Source organism: Streptopelia decaocto (assembly GCF_964273445.1).
Source record: "Streptopelia decaocto genome assembly, chromosome: 3".
Taxonomy (NCBI): domain Eukaryota; kingdom Metazoa; phylum Chordata; class Aves; order Columbiformes; family Columbidae; genus Streptopelia; species Streptopelia decaocto.
The window spans coordinates 115,188,961-115,204,841 of NC_138656.1; the positions used below are offsets into that span (position 1 = coordinate 115,188,961).

Sequence of the window (15,881 nt, forward strand, 5' to 3'; positions counted from 1 at the left end):
CCATGCAACTTGTAATAAAACTACAAGAGTTGGCAACACCGAGTGAGTTGCACCACTGACACCAGGGGAGTTACACCGTGGGTGACTGAGCCCCACTCCTTGCCTTAAATCAACTTATTTAGGGGAGGATCTGCTCAGCTACTTCTTCCTACAGTGAAAAACAGCATTTGCTGCATCCGAAGGATGGGCAAAGCCAATGGAGCTGATAGCAAAAATGCAAATTTTACTTTTCAGTGCAGTCAATGGAAAATTACAAGCTCAACACTCCTTTTGCTATTGAAAAAAAAGAAGTTGTTTTCATATGTAGTCTGTGCAGTCTGGTTGAAAAAAAGACCACACAGTTTATGGCTACTGTGAACGTCTGGATGGTAACGCTGCGAATTGGAGCCTAACGCAAAACAGGGACGGGCAAACTCATTTTGCCTAATTTCTAATCCCACATCAAACACCCAAAGTTTCAGAGCAGAACCGGAAAGCAAACTTTAGTAGCTTGGTGATCTGCTTCAGAATCTGTGGGGTGGGCAGGAGCAAAAGAAAAAGATGGTAAAAGCTCATGCTGAGAAAATGGGAAATGAAAAGGGTATGGGAAAGGGGACAGGGGTAGAAAAAGCTTAATGACCAAGTGCAGTGCGGGAGGGAGGGAAACGCATTGGCCATTTATAGAGAGAAAGCTGGAAAGAGAGGGAAAAATGAGATCAAATGGTCTCCCCCTGCACTTCCCAGCTGACCCCTTTACTGTGTTACAGCCCTCTAGATCCAGGGGTTCACCCAACTCTTTGTCAATCTACCAAATCTGATTTACCTAAAAGGAAAATAAGGCATATTCTAGAAGCCAAAATGAACTGCTAAGCACTGAAACACCCTGTGAATCCTCAATACAAGATGCAGCAATGCTTGTGTTGCAGACGGGCTTTGATCTGACCTGCTGACACTGCTGTGTAGATGGAATGTCACTCCAGCCCTTCTGCTCTCGCCCCCCAGTAGCACCCACAATGGTGGTTGCTGCCGTAAGCCACAGACTCAACAGATTCTACCACCTTGTGTGGCACATTTTGTGATTTAGATCACTGTTTCATCCTGTTCTGCCAGCTCATTTAACCCACGCCTTCAACGATATCTCAAAGTGGCAGGGGTCACAGCTTGGGTTCAGACTGGAGGACCTGGGCCACAGCCAACCAAGCGTCCAAATTACGCAGCCTGATACCCAGGGATTATCATCTGCCCTCTGAAAACGTACTGAGTACAGAACTTTAAATGGGTGGTAAAAGCCCATGTTTAACTTTGCTGACAATGTGATTACTATTGTCTTTATCTGGAGCTGAATCAGTGACCTATGGGTGAATGGGTCTGTCTCCATCATCAACTCCTCCAACCACAGCTCCATGGAATGTAATATAACTTGTACCTTTACAGCAAACACTCTACTACTTGATGCAACTCCTTTCGTTCCCAACTGCAAACAATAGCCAGAGGCGATACCACCCAGATTCAAAGCTGTAATTTTGGAACACTATCCTTTATATTGTGAACAGGTCTGATACGTATCTGGAAATATAAGGTTAGAGCATAATTTCCCCAGCTGCTCAAAATACTGAGTTTCAATCTGCTACTACTTATGCTTTTTTTTTTTTTTTATTGTTATTGCAACTCTCTCAACATGAATAGAGCTGCTCTTCGTTTACTCTGATAGAAGCTAAAAAAGATTTTTCTAATCAAATTGGTAGGAGTGTGAGGGTGTAGAACAATATTGGCACTTTGGTTTCTTTGCAACCAATACTTTTTTAATTCAAGTAACAAACTACCTGCACAGTTTTACACATTAAAAGGCAATCTCCCTTTCAGGGCTAGATCAAAATATTATCTGTATGGGTGCTGCCAAGAGACCATGTTTGTGTCGAATGACTGGGAATGTGCACACCACACGTAGGCATTTCTAATGTGGGGCTACAGACCTCCTGACATACCCTAGTAAATCCACACTGGTTTGGTTTTACTGCTGCTTGTGAAGCACAATCCTATTTACCTAAAGGCCAAATAACCATAACCCTTTCTTATCTCACTCTGGCTATGTCTGTGTGGCTCCTGCACACTCACTTTTCCAAACCCCCTTTCACCCAAATGCTTTTTGCTGTCTCCATAGCTCCCTGCACCGAGCTGTGAGTTGTTCCCAGCCTTCTTTATTCCCATTGTGTAAAGATACTTTTAGAATCAGGAAAAATTCTGTTCTAAAGCATCTTTCCTGAGTTTAAAAACTTTCCAAGCCACCTCTAAACTCAGCTCCTTGCCATCATCATTGCTATGCAATCTCCATGATGTATCTTCACCCTCCTCCTCCTCCTATCTCTCTGTGCTACCTCCTTGTGTAAAGGTTGATTTTGGTTCTAACTTGCACACACAATATGCATATTAATTTATACACATTTAGCACTTTGCTGGACTGGGAAGATAAACAGCTTTTCTGGGTACGGCACCCATCTTTGTATATCCAGTTGCGCACAAACAGCGATGTTGATCAGCAATATAGTAACATGACAGTGCAAGTAAATAATTTATCTATTCCTCTCCCCTGCAGGATTAAAGATTTATGCTAATTTTTCCTCTGTCAGAGCAAGAAAACAATTTGCATCCGTGAATTCCCACTCTCGTGATAGCTTGTACTAATCGGATGGAGCACGGATCCTCCACCCTGCATCGTGGCCGCAAAATTGTGAAACCACACTTCTGTGAAGAGAATAGACTATTCTGTGCCATCAGAAAGAGAAGCACGGCAAAAAGCACAGCAAGTGATCTTCTTTTCCTATAGTCTGATCAGCTCATTGTGCTTGACAATACAAATAAATAAAAGCACATTTTATTCCAAAGAAACATTTACTTCTGAAGGAGCCCAGGTTAAACTGCTTTTAAATCTTCCAAGCTGATTCCTCCCTAACGTAACCTGGCACCCAAGTTTTCTGAGAGCTATACGTTTCGAGTAGAAAAGTGGTAATGTTAATATGCCAATATATATGCTAACGTCTTAGATTCAAGAATACTGCTCCAGTGTGTTTCATATTTAGAATAAGAACAATTAAAATTCCATGTGGTTTCACTTATTTTGATGCAGAAGCCTCATTAAAAACCCTGGACTTGGGCATTTGCCAGGAGCCGACTAAAATGGCTTTGCCTTCGCGCTTAAGAAACAATTGTACCTGTGGCAGCTTTGCAGCTCTGCCGTTCAGAGCTGAATGCGCAACGTGGTCATTTCTCTCTTTCAGTTTACAGATGCCAGCTGATGCCAGTTAACACTCCTTTCTCAATTAATAAGCTGTGCTTGTGGTTTGCAGAAAATAAGGCAACAAATTTCTGCCAGGTTTACAGCACTTTGGCCAATCGCTTCCAATTATTATAGATCATAATGTATGGTGGATAGATTAACTCCTTGTGGGTGCAGAAAGCTGACGTTTTGCTTTAAAGGGCTATGGGATAATTTTATAACTTACAAATATTGCAATTTGCTTTGTCATTTTATGCTATAATGTCACTACAAATATATATATATATATATATATATATATATATATATATATATATTCCCTTGGCTTATTGCATATGTCTGATAGGGAAATTCCCAGCACATCGAGTCAATGCAAAATCACTGGATGCAAGAAAACAGGGTGGTGCTGTATTCAGAAGTCACTGAATACTCTGTCTCAAGGAAATTCAGCTACACATAGTCAAATATATTTACCAGTAGCTAAATGATTCACTTGTGTTTTGGGGAACTTCAGTGTTAAGACATTAATTGCAGCAGATACTAGATTTTGTGAGGTTTTGTTCAATAGTTTGATTCAGGCTGGGACACAGCACTAATTGATCTATTAAAATTGTTTTTTTCCTTCCCTAACGTCTACGTCTAAGAATTATATGTGCAGCTTGGACTACTTAACAGCTGATAATATCTCCTCGGATGAAGTATGCCACACACTTCACATGAGGAGACGATTTTCAGTCTCTTACAGCTTTGCCAAACTTGAAACATTCTGGCTGAAATTGTCCATGCTGGGCGTCTGTCTCAGGCTAAATTGTGATTCATGCATTTATTTGTTTTTAAAATTTCAGCTGAAACTCTTCTGCTGGGAAAAATATATTGTTTTACTAATCTTAAACTCTGAGGAGCCTTCCTTTGAAAAGTTGTACCAGTTCCACGCTTTGAAGTACTGACTTGAACTTGGAATAGGAGTGGCTTTTGTGTGAGAGAAGTTGCCATGAAAATCCAGCCAAATATGAACAAATCATAAGCATTCTGCCTAAAAATGGGCAGAAGAGTCTCTGCCCCTACAAAGACACTTGTCTAGAGACTGGAATGAAATCCAGGAGTCCCAAGTCCCAGCATTTTTTCTGCAAATAATGCTGAAATGGGGACATTCCCACCCATTCCTGTGCCAGTCTCAATCAAGAATGGGTCCAGCAGTGGCTCCCTTCACCAGAATGGCAGAAACTAATGAAAAAAGAACTAAATTATGGTCCATGTGGATGTTTGTATGATACTGAAAAGAAAAATCTGAGAAGGCAGGGTTACTTGGGGTTTGCTTTTTTAAGAAATCTGAGAAACTATAAACACAACTGCAGGCAAACAACAGGGTATTATTAAGGTTACCATGTGAAGAGTGAGAACGTTAGGAAATACCAGAATTAAAGTTTCTTCTCCGTGTGCACTACGATACAGCGTTCAATTACGGGAGAAGATGCTACTCCTCTTACACAAACCCTCCTGCAGGCAGCACATGAGCTGACCTCCTCTGGACATGTATCAGAGTTAAAGAACAGAGAAGATTATTGTCTATATATCACCCAAATTCACTACTGGAAAAAAATAAGAAGGGGTGAAGTGAACAAAGGAAGGGAGACAGGATTGTTTTCCTGAGCAAATGGGATTTTATATGTGTTTCTGCCACACGGCTCCTACGTGACTCAGTTGAAATCTCTCCAAATGGCATTTTTACTTCTCTCATTTTCTGAGCTCCTGATTTGCACGTGCACTAAATCTTCACAGCCGCAGCTGAAGCCAAGAGGATCATAGATCTGAACATGGGGCTAAAGACAGATAAAAGTTCATGCTGTAGGTGACACATAGAAGGTGCACTGAATTACATGAAACTTCTGAGGCAGTCTCAGGACTCTTTTTAAAGCGGGTTCGTTCTTTCTTGGGGATATTGCACTGCAACAAACCATATATGAATGCTGTGGCAGGAATATTAGAGCAAAGCCCATCGAGAAATTAAGAATTCCTTCTGCAGAACAGAATTTAATGCTCTGCAATAAGCAAGGCCTGGAGAAATAGAAAGAACAAGAAGAAAACAAAATATTGAAGAGCTGCTCATTAAGTTAGCACTGTCCATCCTGTGCACTGAATGAGACAGGAATCCCGTGGGAAAAGTATCATGTGATCCTGTAATTAAAATCTGTAATATAATGCATAAACAGAATGAGGCTGATTTAAAGTTGCACAGGCAACGTAAGTACTGACATTTCCCAATTTCTGAGCACTTGGTTTTGCAATCCTAAGGATTTTTTGCAATGTGCTGGGATGGGGGGGAGTGATTATTTACTAGCTCTGTTTTCCCCAAGCATCCTTCTGTAGCAGCGGGAGAGTGTCATTTTGCTCTTCATTTTGTTAAATTCTCATCACCTGCCACTGCTAATGAATGTTTAGTGAATCACAGACAGCACCATCCTTCTCCTGCCTCCTTCCAGGCAAACTTCTTATTCTGCCAAGGTGCTCAGCCACCTTCCTGCTGGATGCTGCTGCAGGAGCCTGGGATCTACAAGCACCTCTTCATCTATTTATTTGATTGAATATTAGGAATAAATTCTTCACGGAAAGGGTTGTCGGGCATTGGAACAGGCTGTTCAGGGAAGTGGTGGAGTCACCATCCTCAGCGGTGTTTAAAAGGTGCATAGGTGAGGTTCTTAGGGACACCACAGTATCACAGTATGTTTGGGATTGGAAGGGACCTCAAAAGATCATCTAGTCCAATCTCCCTGCTGGAGCAGGAACACCTAGGTGAGGTCGCACAGGAACATGTCCAGGCGGGTTTTGAATGTCTCCAGGGAAGGAGACTCCACCACTTCCTTGGGCAGCCTGTTCCAGTGTCTGTCACCCTCACTGAGAAGAAGTTTCTTCTCAAATTTAAGTGGAACCTCTTGTGTTCCAGCTTGATCCCATTACCCCTTGTCCTATCATTGTTTGCCACCAAGAAGAGCCTGGCTCCATCCCCATGGCACTCACCCTTTATATATTTATAAACATTAATAAGGTCCCCCCTTAGTCTCCTCCAAACTAAAGAGACCCAGCTCCCTCAGCCTTTCTTCATAAGGGAGATGCTCCACTCCCTTAATCATCTTTGTTGCCCTACGCTGGACCCTCTCCAGCAGTTCCCTGTCCTTCTTGAACTGAGGGGCCCAGAACTGGACACAATATTCCAGATGTGGTCTCACCAGGGCGGAGTAGAGGGGAAGGAGGACCTCTCTCGATCTACTAACCACCCCCCTTCTAATACACCCCAGGATGCCATTGGCCTTCCTGGCCACAAGGGCCCAGTGCTGGCTCATGGTCATCCTGCTGTCCACCAGGACCCCCAGGTCCCTTTCCCCTGCACTGCTCTCTAATATGTAATCTCCCAACCTATACTGGAACCTGGGGTTGTTCCTGCCCAGATGCAGGACTCTACACTTGCCCTTGTTAAATTTCATTAGGTTATTAGTGCCATGGTTGAACTTGAGGATCCTGAAGGTCTCTTCCAACCAAAATGATTCTATGATTCTATTATTAAGCCTGGCGTTTTATTTATTACTTTATTTATTTATGATTCTGTGATTCTATTTCTTGCTGCAGCCATGAGGTTCTGATCCTGCAAACCTACAGCGGCGCTCAGCTTCGTGCCAGAGCTCAGGGACACTCTTCCCACACATCTACGTGCTGCAAGGATGAGGGTCCTGCACCATCACAGAAATAATGCACGGTGCTTCTGCCTCCCCAGTTTGCTTTTGGGATGAGTGTGCTTGCTCTGAATGCTTGCAACCATTTATCATAGGAAATTGTATGTTTTCAAATGCTTTTTCCCTCACTTTAAATCAGAAAAAAAATCAGGGGAGGGGAAAAAAAAAAAAAGTGCGTTTTACATCCTTTATCTTTTTCCTTTTTAATTTTTTCCCCCGTATTACACCAAACAGGTCTCCTGGCAAACAATAGCAAGAGAAAAGTTGTGAACTGGCCCCCCTTCCTCTTCCCTTCACCTCAACAAGGTGTTAACTTCAAGGCCTAGTTGGGACCATTTAAACTCCAACATTATTAAGCACAGCAGCCTCACAAAAGTCAGAGGGAGGAAGGAACATTTTAACCCCTTCAGAGCCTCGCACACAACATGCAAGAACCGAAATCTCATTCATCTCTTCTCACCGTCCCTCGGTACCCCAGTTCACACGGTAAACTGCACGCTTGTGCCTTCTGGTATTTAGGTAACAGGACTTTGGCCTCTAAAATACCACGGATTAATTTGCAGATAGATATTTTCACTGAATTTATGGCGCAGCACCTAAGCTCTTTGCTGGGAGAAACACCCCATAAATAACATAATTAGCAGCAACCATTAAAGTACCACTCATGCAAATAAAGGAGAGTGAGAGTGTTTCCCAAGCAGAGCTGTTACGTTGCTTAACAGCAAAATCAGGGTCTCTTTGCACTTCTCCAGCCCAGGCTCCATCATTACCTGCTCTGCTCCCTCGACAGGACTTTTCTGCTCAATGAATTGTGCTGAAATAAGGTGATTTTCTTTAGGCATCTAAGTCTTGCTGGGTGACACTGTGCATCTAAAGACAGGTGGCTGCTGCCTGCACCTCAAGAGGCGTCTCATCTTAGATTTAACAAGATGAATGGGTAGAAATTCCTCCCACATGTGGAAAAAAGCAACAACAAACCCCTCCTAGATGGATCATTGGGAGCGGAAATGGAGCTATGAAAAGCCTCAGTTATCACTGTCTCATTTATAGGTGTTCCTTCTTGTGAAGCTTCACTTATGCAGGGCTCATAAACCTTTCTGATGAGAACGACAGGAGGGGGACAAATGGTCACACTGCAGAAGTATGTCCTTGGCTTGTGGTTGTGACCTCCCACCCATGGATGATGTGATGGTCTGATGGGGAGCCCCTCAACTTCTCAGTCTTTGCTGTCTCAGTGACTTGAGTCTGGAGCTGTCACAGATGATTGGCAGTATATCAGCCTCCCCCACCCCGCTTGTTTAAAGTCTCAGGCTACCCTTCCATTATTTTGGAAGCAAAAAGTAAATAATATATTCTGGAAATAAGTCTAGCAGCTCTGCAGTGCTGCACGGCACAAACGCGCACGCAGGCGCGTATCGCCCGTGGTTCAGATCTCCCCGATTCTTCCTGCCTGAATTTCAGCTGCTGCTATTTTTTCACCCAGCCAAAAGGCATCAGAAGGAACATCTGAGGCTCTTCTTGGATGGCAAGCTCAGCGGTGTTGTCTACAGCAAGGGGGTGAAACCACAGGCTGAGAGCTGCAACGCGTGCAGGGCGATGGAGAACGTCAGTACAAGAATCCCGTATAAATCCACTCAATGGGAAGATAATATACATCAAGAATAGCAGTCTACTTTATTACTTTTTTTTTTTTAGAAAAATGTGCCTTAACTATCCAGTATAAATATTTGTTTCCAATGTTGTCATGAATTGTACTTTTCCACTGCATGCTAGCAACTCAGAAATACCATCTGATCCTCAGACACAAAGAAACTGTTTTGCAGAGGCCGGGGAGGGGGGACAGGACAGGGGGAAAGCCCTTGGCATTGCTCTGTAATTTCACCCTTTCAACCTCTCTTGTATTTTTCCCCACCCAAATTTTCCTTTCCAATCTCATTCAACTACCACGCGTCCCTCCTGAGGACGAAGGACAGAGGATTCCTTGCTGGTTCTTGATTAAGGTTTTTTCTTTAAGAAGTCGGGAAGGAAGATATTCTTTGAAACTGGATCTAGTGTAGGATGGGAGCCAGCACACAGGACACCGTGTCTTTCAGCGAGGGCCACACACAGTGCCACTCCAGTCATATGACTTCTCTGTCACATCCTGAAGCCATTTCCAGCTCGTGTGCGAGTTTGTACTCCCATTTAGAAGAGGATGGGATATATTGGGAACACACATATGGAAACACTTTCAGGGAATCAGTTTCCATGAAATCCATAATGAGCCAAGTGGCTTCAGATGTGGCAGCGTGCCTCAGATTAGCCAAAAAAAAGAGAGAGAAAAGAAGGACAAATCTACCCTTTCAGCCCTTATTTCAGTTCCAAGAGGGGAAAAATAATAAAAATAAAAGCCACTAATGACTTACGGCTACCAAACAGGGAGCCACAAAAATATATATATATAAATAATGAGAGCACTCCTCTCCCCCCAAAAACGGTGCCACTATCAGTGCTCCCCAAAAGCCATCCCAGCATCTGCCAAGCTCATGGGTCGGGCAGGACGCCTACCCTGTGATAACATGTGCGGGCAATTCAGAGCGTTTCCAAAAACTGCAGCTCGGTGATAAACTGTTCATTAATTAAATCTCCCAAAAAAGAGGAGAGTGTGGGGTGTCCTCTGGGTGGGGTTGACTGTACCTGGGCCATGTTAAAAGCAGGATTGATGTTGGGGATGATGTGTTGGGTGTCAGGCAGTGGTGGACATCACCTGCCTGATGTGCTCCAGCGAGCAGGAGCTGAAGGTCAAGAGCAAACCCCTGGTGCCATCACTGATGGGTACCAGCAATCTGGAGCCCACAGCCCAAACCCTGCCGATCCCAAATGGCACAGCAAAGGGACAGAGGACACATCCGTCCTGGACTGGAGGGAAGCAGCCAGCTCATCCCAGCAAGAATGGTGCTGGAATACTTTTGCATGGCAGAGGAAGCGGGAAGAAGCACGGAGCAAGTGGCAGTAGTTCAAATGGGAACCGAAGAGATGCTACGTGCATCCCTGCGACAGCTAGCCGCGTTTTTATCACGAGAGAAAAAAAAAAAAACAGGAATTTGGCTGCTAATTGGGGCCGTATCCTACAAACCCTACTTTTCCTGACAAACAAATGACTCCACAAATAGTCCCTCTGTTTTCAATAGGGTTATTTGCGGTAGGAGGGACCACCCAACACGAGAGGACCAGGTCCTCTGCTCCCTCGCTCCGCCGCTCACTTAAACCTTCCCCAGCCAAATCCGAACACAAAAATCCCCACGAACGGCAAAGGCTTTTCCTCGCTGCTGCTGGAAAAGCCCTGGACGAGCAGCTCTGTGGAAAGGTCTCATGTGCTATTAATACGATGCTCTCCCCGGCTTCCGCCTCCGAAATGGGGATTTGCGATTTGTTTCTCGGGCCGTTTCTTTCCACCCGAGCCCCAGTGCACCAAACTAACTCAAAACTTCTGCATCAAGGAGAAGGTCTCTTTTAAAGTTTTGTTTGGCTTTGCTTTCAAAGAGTTGTCTGTATATTTTAGAATATGTAGAATTTGCCTTTGATTTAAACCTCTCCCTTAACAATAGACAAGAGACGATTTCTCTACTGAGTGATTTAAACAAAAACAAACATATTTTGGTTACCCGGGCCTTGTTCTCAAAACGCCTTATTTTTTTTTTACAGAGAAGAATCAAACTCTACAAATTCTTACGCTTCTGGCCAAAAAAACTTAAATTCACAAACATAGATAGTCCAATCTTTTTTTTTGCTCAAACAATATCATACACAGAGGAAGAAAAGGCACCTCCCCAGCCCCCAGACATCCATAAAACACGAAACCACCTCATCTAAGCAATTAAAACCACATTTTTTTCCCCTCCAAAATAACTTCTCCCTTCAACGGACATTTTCAGCTTCGGTCCCTGTCCACATCCAGGGCCATGATGTTGGGTTTTGGTTTTGCCTTATTTTTTAATCTTCCCTGGCATAAAGTGCTGTGTTCCTGGAGGGTGAACAGACACCCCTCGTCCTGCAGCTGAGAGTGGCTGCTCTTCCAGCACCAGCAGGGGATGAGGGTCCATTAATCCACAGGGAGCTTCTGGGTACCAGAGAAATAAGAGGGGAGATACCAGGGAGGCATTTCCATCTTAGGTTAAGGATTTTAGCAGCAGGCGAAATAACGCTGTTGGAGTGAAAACAGTGGAAAATAACTCACCCAGCGACGGCCAGAGTTTTTTTTCCTTACAGCGAGAACATAACATTTCCCCCAAGTAACATGAACAGCGGTAACGTTAGGCCGTGATAAAATTGTCAAACACGTCAGCGTGACTCAGGACCTGCTGGTCAAAGGAATCTGGGGAGGCTCAGGGTGCAAAGGAGCCCTGCGGGGAGATGTAGGGGCGAATAACAAGCTGAAATGAAGCATCCATCTCGTGGGGCAGAGCTCTGTTTTAGCAAGAGCTGCTGCTCTCATATCTAAGGGTCACCAACATCAACCAGCGCAAAGACCTGCAGGAGTTTCAATCCACACATTTAGGTACTAAATGCCCAATAAAATACCAAACTGCCATCAAATTCAGCAGAACACAGTTCGCTAAACACAGTTGTATAGCAGGGCTAGAGGTCCCATCTCCATTTCTATATTCAGCATTGCACTATTTAAACAATAAATAATTTTCAACCTCATTTAATAAAAGCAGTGTAAAGCCTTCCATTTATATATTTTTTTCATTAATTTCAGACCCACCCTGAGTTTTCTTGCTAAGTTAAGGCAAACTACTGTGAGCTGAATTTCAATCTATTATAAGCTTGTCCACACAGCATCTCCATGCAACGGCTGAGCTGCAGATCAAACCAGCCCAACTTCGAACACCTCTCAATAAACACTTCTTCTCAATAGTCTGAATATGGTTTTTATCCTCTCAGGAAACTGGCGATGAGAAAAAGAAACAGACTTTGATCTGTAATGGCTCACATCATAAACACTCTTTAGGCTGCCTGCTGTATGGCAACTTCGGCTATACCGCTAGCAGCTCAAATCACTATTGACGGTCTGAACTTAAAACCCAAGTTACCACGTCTCAGATAAACCACAGTAACGCTCATTCGAATGGCCACAGCTCATGGTAAATGTGAGATACTATAATTCTCTAACAGATGATTAAGTTAAGACTCACCGCCTTGTGCTTGCCATAGGCTGTAGAAATGCACACTCCTACCAACGTCTAACTAAGCCTGTAGTTAAGCCAGGATAACCTGACTGGTCTCTAAATTTGCTTTATTTCAAAAGAGAGTTTGGACAACTTCTAACCAGGTTTGTTAAAAAAATAAATGTATCATGGAGATATTGCACAGGACAATTGCACATTGAAAAAAACAATAAAGCAAAAGCATGTTATTTAGAAGTTTAGAATGCCCATTTCATTTATCCATTAAAACTGTTATTAAAGCTCTTGAAAAGGGAAATGTGATGCATTGCTTTCTGGCTCTTGCTAATGATTTGCTTTGTGTCTTTGGGCATATAATTTCATTTTCCTGGCTAAATTTTGCTTGCTATAAGATGGATATTTTAATACTTCATATTAGCCAAGCAACAAAGGTCAGTAGCACAGTTTGGAAAATACTATGAAATCCTTTGTTGGAAGATGTTGTAATGTTAGAAAGATTAAAGGCAAAACCCTTCAGACATTTTTTATAAGCTCTTCCACAAGTGAAGACACAGAAAAGTGAAAGTCAGACAAAGTAAAGAGAAATTTGCTTAAAATAAACATCCGTACGCAATCCCTGTATCTGAAATAAAAAAAAAGAGGCATGCAAGTCAGCCTGAATTATTGCCGTGTTGCTTTTGAGAAAGCCAGGGCTAGAATCGCTTTCGGCTAAAGGCCCCTCCGGCTCATCTGCAGAGCAGACCGGCGAGAGCAGAGCTGGCCCGGCTGAGGACCAGGCTCTGTGCTCCGGCTCCAGCGCGCCTGGAACCGTTTCCTCCACGGGCAAGCAGCCTGTCCTCAAAACAGCTCCAAACCAGCCTGGCCCACCTACACGGGCCAGGCCAAACTAGGAACCGGTTGGGTTTGGTCTACTCTTAAACCCAGCTTCCTATCTAATTTTGGAATCTAATACGACGGCTCCAAATTAGGCTCCGGTGGTACTTAGATCCTCCCTTGCGCTTCTTTTCACCCATAAAAAAAAAATACGACACGGGTTGGCTTTTAGCAGGAATCAAAACGAAAACAAAAACAAAAAATCCCTTTAGAGGGAGATATTTGAGAGAGGATGAGGGAAGAAAAGGGGAAGAGAGGTGCCTTTTTCCCATTGCCAGGATTCCTCTGTGGCTCCTTCGACAGTGCCAGCATCCACATCACAGCTCCCGGGGACTTCCTCCGCGGAGCTTGTGCGAGACGCCTCTTCCAATGAGCCATTTCATCCCGGGCTCACGCTGCAGAGATTTGGGGCCAGCAGCCCTCCTGGTGTTTTTGAGGCACTTGCTTGCCTTCCTATTTGGTAAACCAGTCACCTTTGCAGAAGGTCTCATTTTCAGTCCTCAGTCCCTAGTCCGGACACCAGCCCATGCAATCTGCGCCCCAGAGGCTATTTAGATGTTTATGCTCTTTCTCACAGAGGTTTCTACACTGTACCCTCTCTCTGTCGATGCTGACAAACCCTACACAGCTCCAGGTCTACTCACCACACTGCAGTGATGACCCCTCATTTTACAGCCAGCAGCCCCATTCAGAAGCCCAGGAATATTTTGAATGTATTCATAAAGCCCCCATCACTTCTCAAGCGTTTATTCATACATTCTTTTATAATGTTAGCTATGACTTCCTTTGTTTTTAAGTTTATTTTCTAAAAATCTTTTAACTGCCCCGAAATGATCTATTTCAACCTTAATGAAGTTTTTTGGCTGGGATTTTTCCTTCTTTGGGACCTGGTTTTATTTTTGTTTTCAATGGCAGCAATACATATAGCTAGTTGGCTACACTTAACAGGAATGACCTGCAGATGTTGAATCCTATTTCTGCACAGAGGGGCACAGATCATATGTTCTCATGAGGTCCCTGTCAGTCATATATGACTATGACACTACAGACCTATAGGAAATACAGAATTGATCTAGCAGTTCCTCTGGAGTTATTCCCACCGCTTAAGGGTAAGTAGATTCACAGTGGTCTATCAACAGCTATTAAATACAATGATCCAGATATAAACCTCCAGCTTTGGAAACCCTTACAGCTTGAGAATATATATATCTTCTCAGTAAGGGTATCAGAACACTGGACCAGGCTGCCCAGGGGGGTTGTGGAGTCTCCTGCTCTGGAGACATTCAAAACCCGCCTGGACACCTTTCCTGTGTAACCTCATCTGGGTGTTCCTGCTCCGGCAGGGGGATTGGACTGGATGAGCTTTTGAGGTCCCTTCCAATCCCTGACATCCTGTGTGTGATTCTGTGGTTCTGCACCCCAGGGGAACTGAGTGGCCACTTTTGGCCATGCTGAGAATATGATGAGTCCTGGATGGACCCCATTTCAGTGATGATTCCACTGCTGTCACCTGGCTGGCTCTCTCGATGTCTCTTCAGTTCCCTCTGTATTCCGTTGTACGTCTTATAACCAGTTGCACTGTGTTTAAGAGTGTAAACTCAACTCTCTTTTTTATCCTCCTTTAACTGTATAGTCCTTAGCTCAATGGGATCAGACTTCCAGATGCTACTGCAATACGAAGAATATTAGCAGCTGCTGCCTATTGCAAGGTCGGCAGTGATTCCAGCAAAGGCCCATTAGCTACTCACAGATACAACCATCACTTTGATCACTGAACTGCATCACCTGCAGCTGCCAAACTCGGGTGCTCCAGCTGAAGCCAAAACCTCATGTGAAACCTTGTCAAATGACCTGGCAAATGGACTGACCTCCAGTGCATGGAAATCTGCTTTCAATCTCACATTCAGCTTTCAACACGACACAGAATGTGATTTCAGCACAGAATTAAATACAGCAAGCTGTTTCTTACAGACATCAATCTCCTAAAAATGATGTGCTTTATACATTTGGTCTCATATCTGTGCTGCAATCCTGTTTTCCAAGCAAGCCCATTGCACAGCTTAATTCTATAAACTCTAGCTGGCGGCTTCATAATACGCTGCCAATTCTAGACAGTTCTTGTTTAATAGAAAAGGGCATAAAAAAGCACTGATGCCTATGGATCAGACAGCTATAGCCCAGTTAACCATTAAAAATAACGAGTGGAAACCACACATGTGGCATCAGTAGAACTTCTGTAGGGACTTTTCATCTAAATGAAAGAGGCTTTGTGGGTACCACTTCTAACTCAAGCATACCACCTTTCACTTCTTACCGCCAGAGAAATGTGATGTTAAGAGGCAGGAAGATCGACATGAGATGCCCTATCCCTCCATTTTGCTTTCAGAATTGATCCTTGTTTTAAATCCTCCAGGTTGCTTTTCTCTGCTGGTGTTCCCCTTCTCAGCACGGTTGCTCCTCTTCCTCACAAGAACCCAAGGAGGATTTCTCCAGCTGCCTACACTCAACACTTCTACATTACAAAATAACAATTTAAGGCAAATATTCATGGCTGCCACAGGATAAAAGGTCAAGTGGGTAGTTGGAGAGCCCTTTGAGAAAAACGACCAAGAACCCTGGAGTTGACACAGCACCCTGACTCCTCATTCACAAGCACCTTTAAAACGCAAAACCCCTGCATTAAATGTATGATACCTCTTTTGCCAGAACTAAACTTCTTCATGCAATGAGAGCATTGCCTGGTCCAAGTAATCCCGATGATTTGTACTCTCTGTTTGCAAATTAGCCTACGGAATAATTATGAACATGGAGAGCAAAGAGGTTGCTCTTGCTGGGTGTCTGCTACGTAACAGGGCCACAACC

At 43.8% G+C, this 15,881-nt stretch overlaps 1 protein-coding gene across 4 annotated transcripts in view; it reads right to left on the minus strand.

Moving 5' to 3' along the window:
- The window catches only part of RUNX2 (RUNX family transcription factor 2), a 228,361-nt gene that overhangs the window by 74,081 nt on the left and 138,399 nt on the right, over positions 1–15,881 (minus strand). The gene's annotated exons all lie outside the window — the stretch shown is intronic.